Raw genomic sequence first — 6,938 nt, 5'->3', positions numbered from 1 at the left:
TAAATTAAATATAAAATATAATAAAAATATTATTATTAAAAAATAAAAAACAAGCTGAAAAAAGAATACTTATTACACAAAAGATATGTATTAATCAACTATTTATCTTATTGGCAAGGTCAACAGTAGGTTAAATTTTTGGGGAGTCAGAAGTTTCCCAGATTTTCAACTACACAGGGAGTCAGTACCCCTAAGCTCTGCATTGTTCAGGGGTTAACTGTATTTGATGTACTGGTGAATTTGGCTTGAAAAGACTTTATTTAAGACTTAAGATTTTTCCACCTAAATTATTAAGGGAAAGTAGGCTGTGGTTTTCTTTTTGTACATATGTGTAGAATGAACATCAAAAAACAATTCTAAGTACATTGTTATCTTTAAAACTTGCTCTTTTTGTGTGCTCTGAAACATTTATATATATGATAGAATAATTACTATTTGACAATTTTCATTGAAATTATCTATAAAACTGTCTAGGCCTGAAAGATATTTTGAGAATATTCTACTTTGACAGCACTATCAATTTTCTACTTTAGTTTTGCACCTAATTAGAATTAACTTTGATGATTTTGATCACACTTTCTAACTCTCTCACTTTAAAATTTTCTAATTCATTAGCATTGATTTGAACATAATATTTCTTTATTTTTTCCTCAATAGCTGCTGTTTTTACTTTACTTTAAAAATAATGTTTGTTTCCTTTCTATTATTTTAAATTAAATTTACAGAGAAGTCTTTTCAAAAATTTTAGAAACAACAGTTTGCTGTGCACTTTTTTTCCCTTACACTGTCTTAATGTTTTTCCCTTCTAGAATTAATTTATGTATTTAAAACATTTAGCAGTATAAATTCACCTCTGACCAAGGCTTTTACCACATTTCATAAGTTTTAGCATATACTATTCTCAAAATTTATTTTTTAAGAATTGTCTGTAATTTCAAGCTTTAATTTTTTACTTAAGTGATTTAGAGAGATTAATTTTTTGTTTGTTTTTGTTTTGTTTTGTTTTATTGTTTTTTAAGAGAGAGAGAGCACAAGCAGGGGAGAGGGAGCAGCAGGCAGAGGCAGAGGGAAAAGCAGGCTCCCTGCTGAGCAAGGAGCCTGGTGGGGGACTGGATCCTAGGACCCTGGGATCATGACCTGAGTCAAAGGCAGACGTTTAACCAACTGAACCACCCAAGCGTCCCAAGATTAATTTTTTTTAAAGTTGCTAAACTTTGTTATTGATTTCTAATTCTATTTTATTATGATCCGAGAATATATCTTTAGCTGTCTCTGAATGCCTAGTAGATTTTCTAAAAGGGAAGAAGGACGTTTTAGGATTGGCTCATTCTATATGTAGATGGTGAAAGTATCCACTGTATCTAGTTTTTTTCCTTTTTTTCCATTTCATTAAGACCTCTGAACTTAAAAAGGCACTGAAATGTGAAAAGGAGTAATGTTTTTATTTTAAAAGTAGAGTTTATTTTGAAATTTCTTGACTTCCAGTGGCATTCTTTCTAGATACTATTTTGTAGTAAATTAGATTTCATATCCTAGGTCTGATCTATATTCCTGATGCTTCCTGTCTAAGCCAACAGGTGCTTATTGCCGGTCCTGATATGCTGACTGGGAGCTGGCTCCTGGTACATTTCTAGACAGTCTTGTATTTTTGCTAATATGATAAATATTCTAGGAAAAGTAGTCCTCCAAATTCTTCTGCTTACACTCAAAAGACAGACTACGTTTGCACAAACAGGGTGTCCGGTGACTCCTGTCATATTCTGCTTCTGACTTTCGTTCACACTATGCTGTACGTGGTTTTTCCAATAGGGCTTCATTGAAATTAACTAATTATCATTTACCATTAATGTTTTTTGTTTGAAGTCTATAGACCATCCAATGTTTCAGCAGATGTGAAAGCCACTATTTCATAATGATTGTTTTAATCCAAAAAAACAAAAAAAGCCAATATGGGGTGATAACGATAGCAATTTCTATTTCAGAACAGTATAGAGGTTGTTTGTTTGTTTTCCAGAATACAAGGTGAATCAGTATTAATCTGCACCTGGAAAATAAGTGGTCTGAGAGCCTGGTTGGTTTCCAGGCTTTAGTTGCAGTTAAAAAACAAACAAAAAAAGAGAAAACTTTCTTTAGTTTGTCACCAGTTTAAATAAAAACACATCTATTGTTTTCCATCAACACCAGATTTATAGAGCACTGTTTTAGTACCTAATAAGTTGATGATTACAAAGCAAGGGTTATTTTTTTCTGTTTACAGAGTAAACAGGAGGAACGTGTATAGAATGAAAGTGAAAATGCCATTCAGAAATCATGCTTCAGCAAAGTAGGCCAAGTTAAATGTTGGATTTTAATAACACACTGCTAATGATGCTTTTCTTTCTGCCTTCCTCCACTGTGTACTTACACATCCCATACAAGAAATGGAAGTTTTTGACATTTCCTAATATTTTAAAGTGATAAACTGAAATTACCCTTTGAAAAGCATAATTGTTAGTAATAAAAAACTGCTATATTTCTCTACTGTGAAGATGTATTTTAAGCACAAACAGGATACTTCATGTCTTAGCTGTTCTTGTGCATCAGTTAAATTAGAATGCTTTGATATGTTAATTATTTATCATTCTAAATTATGCATCTTCTAAAATTAAAGAAACACACAGCCTATAATTTATTATTCATTTAGCATGAAAACGTGTTTTTATGTGGCTGTTTCTCTTCTAGGTACAGGATTTGTGTTTTGATGTATAACTTATCAACATATGGCTTCAAGTACATGATGGGGAAGTTCAGTTATTTAAAAAGATGTACACACAAAACCTATATCATTTGTTTTCCAGTTTCGTTTCACCATTTTATATGTAATAATGTTCTAGTCCTGTGCTGTTTGAGATATCAGCATCTGTGTATCTATTTGTGTGTGTATATATATATATATATGTATATATATATATGTATTTCATTTCTGTGAAAGTAATAACACTAAAAATGAATTAAATTTATAGTAAGTTGGGGCAAATAGAGGATTCTCTGTAATGAAATATGTTACTATGTAGTGTTTTGTTTATTACTTCCAACAGGAAAGATTCCGTTTTCTTATACATCTCCAGGTTACACTGAAGGGAACTATACTAGGATAGGAAAACTAACTAGAAAAATACAGTATTCTTTACCTTCATGACCTAAAAACAAATTATCTAGCTTACCATCTAATCCTTTAAACAAATTAATATGGTAAATTAGTGTTACTTGTTGATGTATGTGTTAGTGATAGCCCAAAGAAGAATGCAGTAAACACATCTATAAACAAAAAATTCTTCCTAGCTAAGGATTTGCATTATTTAGGAATATTTCTGCAAAAATTTGAGACACAAAACTAAGGAATGGTTTTCCGACCTTATAAGTTTTCCCCTAACTTTGTTTAATGCCGTATTAAAAGTCATAACCCTTCTTTGTCACGCAACCCTTCCAGAAGAAAAATGATACCATCTTTATTGAATACTTAACAACAGTGAACACCAACTGTTGCCCTCCATTTATATTTCATACCTTTTGGGGTATTGCTCTATAAATTAAACTTTATGACTTTTTAATAGGGACCTTAATCCTTCTAATACAATTATGGCTTTTAATGTCATTTCTGAAGTATAACTGTGCTGAATGTATTTTTAAACCCCAAATCAGGTGATTCCAAGTGGGACTGCTTATGGAGAAAGTGGATCATTATGCTTGGGATTATAACTAATTGAAAATTTAGGGCAATATTTTTATTTATACCTGGTACACATTAAAAAAAAAGTTTTGAAGATACTAGGCTCAAATTTCAAGGAATCTTTCCCATACAGGCTTTTGTGTACTGTTTCAAATAATTTCAGATGAATAGTTGGGTAAGGCAGACTCTTAGAAGACTTCACAGTCCATTTACTATAAGCTCAATAACTTGAAGAATACATTTAGGGTAAATGAAGAGGTAGAATAAAGAATCTAAGTGTAGGCAAATGTAGAATGGCCCCAAATGATCCCTGTCTCCTGACACCCCCAGTGTCATTCCTTCCCATATGTGTAGATTGTACTGAATGACTCTTTTCTGATTAATAGACTGCTACAGAAGTTATGGGATGTTACTTTCAAATTCAGGTTATTTAAGGCTGTAGCACCAATATTGGGTGCTTTCTTTCTCTATCTTTGTGTCTCCTTCTTTGTCAGATGTCTTACACTAGGTGATAAAAACTGCTATGTTGTAAGAAGACCTGTGGAGCCATCCAAAAAGCACAGTAAGGAACTAAGGCCCTGAGTTTCAACACATTATAAAAAACTAAGGCCATCAGTTAAAATCCCATGAAGAATTACAGCCTGCCAGCAATCATGTGAGTGACATGTGAGTGACCACAGGTGTGGTCACTCACTACAGCTTGACTACAACTTTATGAGAGATGTTGAGTCAGAGATACCTAAGTTATACTTGTATATCTGACCCACAGAACCTGTGAGATTCAAAATGTTTGTTGTATAAAGCTGTTAAATTTGGGAGTAAGTTGTTTCACAGCAATAGGTAACTACTACCCTAGGCAAAAGGCAGTACCATATACAAAGATAGTGAGGCTAGAATGCTAGAAACTCGTGCTATTTTATAAATAAACCTGTTATCATCTTGGTGTTTATAAGAGGTGAGTGGTCTAATGGTTTTTTATTCTGGTTCCCCTTCCTGCAAGAATTTTCTACTCTCTTTAATCCATTCATAAAACATTCACCAAATAAGTTATTTTTCCAACAAAATACTTTGAATGAGATGGTCAAATATTAAAAGACCAGTGTCAATCTTTAAAATAATCCCTTCTAAGAACAGCAGTATTTTATTGAGCATCTATTGAAATCATCTTTACTGTTCAGCAAATCGAGATTTTACCTCCAGTATATTCATATAAAAAGATCTCGCTAAGAGAGCATTAGAAAGTACTTTTGTCAACATTCTATTTCTTCCATAATTTCTTATTATGAAAGATAATCATACCTTATAATCTAAGCCAATATTCCCTACAGCATAAATCACTGTAATGTGAAACCTTAATATTTATTGCCTGTTCTGTTTTGCTGCTGATAGTCCTATTAATGCTTCACTGAGCAAGTCAAAAAGTGATACCTCAGTTCTATATAGTACTGGAAAAGATTGAGAAAATTTGTACACAAATCAGCTGAAAGCATAACTTACCTGTTACAGCACAGGAAGATTAAATACATGGCCATAAAATCCCTGCAATCATGGTAACTGGAGTTGAGGTTGCTTCTATTGCTTTAATAAATCCTTTAAGTATGCTCTCAATCTCTCAACAATTCCTGACAAAGCTTGTGTGCTGTTGTTGTGAATCTGCCTACCTCGAAAGTCCTGATGGTGAATATTTCATGTGGCTTACCACTTCTTTGTGTCTGTAGTTTAGGAGAAGCTAGTGCACTGTTTGCTTGTACTTCTTAATACCTTATTAGTAGAAGATGGATTTGTGCTTCTAGCCTTTAGCCACCTAATTTTCTGTTATAGAAGATAAAAATTTTATTTTTGCAAATGATGAATGAAGTGATTATGTTTCACAAATTTTAAGGCCACAGACCATTAACTGAGTCTGTTTGAGCACTTGTCATTTTACTCATATGTATCCACCATGAAAGGGGAGAATTGTATTGTTATAATACCTATTGCCACAAATGATCCTTCATAAACTTCATTTGAAAACTTTATTTAAGCAGGGATAAGGCAAAAACAAATTACAATAAAAGTTTATCCTTTCTGAGAGAAATTGCTCATATTTAAATTTGGATTTGAGGTAGTGACTTACTTGCTCTTTATATTTAGGATCCCTGATATAGTGCCAGCTAGAAGATTATGGCAAACCATAATACATTACATTAGAAGAGTACAATAGTTTTTATATTCTTGTTCATACATATATATATGAACAATATATCTATATTATATATAGATATATCTATATCTCCCTTTATTGCAGATTTATAATATTATGCAAAATTATCAACGTTGGAACATTCAGAAGAAATAGACTATTAAGATACTTCTCTTGCTGGGTATTTCAAGAAAGATCATTTTACTTCAGCCTATTGGGCATTGATTCTAATTTCTATTTCAGGAATTAAGGCTTGACATTTCTCAGTAACATCATTAGGCAGGCAAGGTAAACAAAATAATTTCCGAGTGTCTGTTAAGGAATTTCATATCACAGAGGTCACCGTTCCTAGGACATTAATCCCACCACTTCTTAACTCTAGAGTTTCTTTGTATGGAGCCGGACAACCCACATGTGAAATAAGTGGGTTTATAAACCTCTAGACAGATTACAACATTAGCTGGAAAATTAAGAAAGCTTAAGTTTTCAAGAAGTTTTTGGATTCTTTTATTTGCAGTCCTGATATATCCCCTTGTGATATCATCTTAGGTCAAACTAGTTTATTTTATTAACATATGGCTTTTCTCATGATAACATCACTAATATTAAGAGAGGGTTTTATTGCTGGGAGATAGGTCAAGTGCCTGTCTGGTCAGCTTTAGTCAGACGTTCTGCTCCTTTTCACTGAATACCATTTGGATGCTTAATCTTCAGAATATGGCTCTCTGCAAGCACCTCCTCTTCATCTCTTCTGTTTTTCTCCGTGCCTTACTGACTTGACACATTTCATATCAAGGAATTAAAACTACTATATTCCTTTTACATGATATATTCCATTTCTGGTAGTTAAGACTCAGCAATGGCATTCTATATGTAGCGGTCTTAAATTACTCATGTAACTTGATTTGCTGATTATTAGAGTTATTAGGTGTCACAAAAATATGCCACTTTGGCTTTAAATAGTATGTCAGGAATGATTTTATAAAATTTGTATTTTCTGTCCAGTTTATAGAATAGAGTAGAATTGCTTCTAAGGGCCTTATTGGT

This window comes from Ailuropoda melanoleuca, chromosome 3, assembly GCF_002007445.2.
Source record: "Ailuropoda melanoleuca isolate Jingjing chromosome 3, ASM200744v2, whole genome shotgun sequence".
Classification (NCBI taxonomy): Eukaryota; Metazoa; Chordata; class Mammalia; order Carnivora; family Ursidae; genus Ailuropoda; species Ailuropoda melanoleuca.
Note: the sequence above shows the minus strand (reverse complement) of the source record.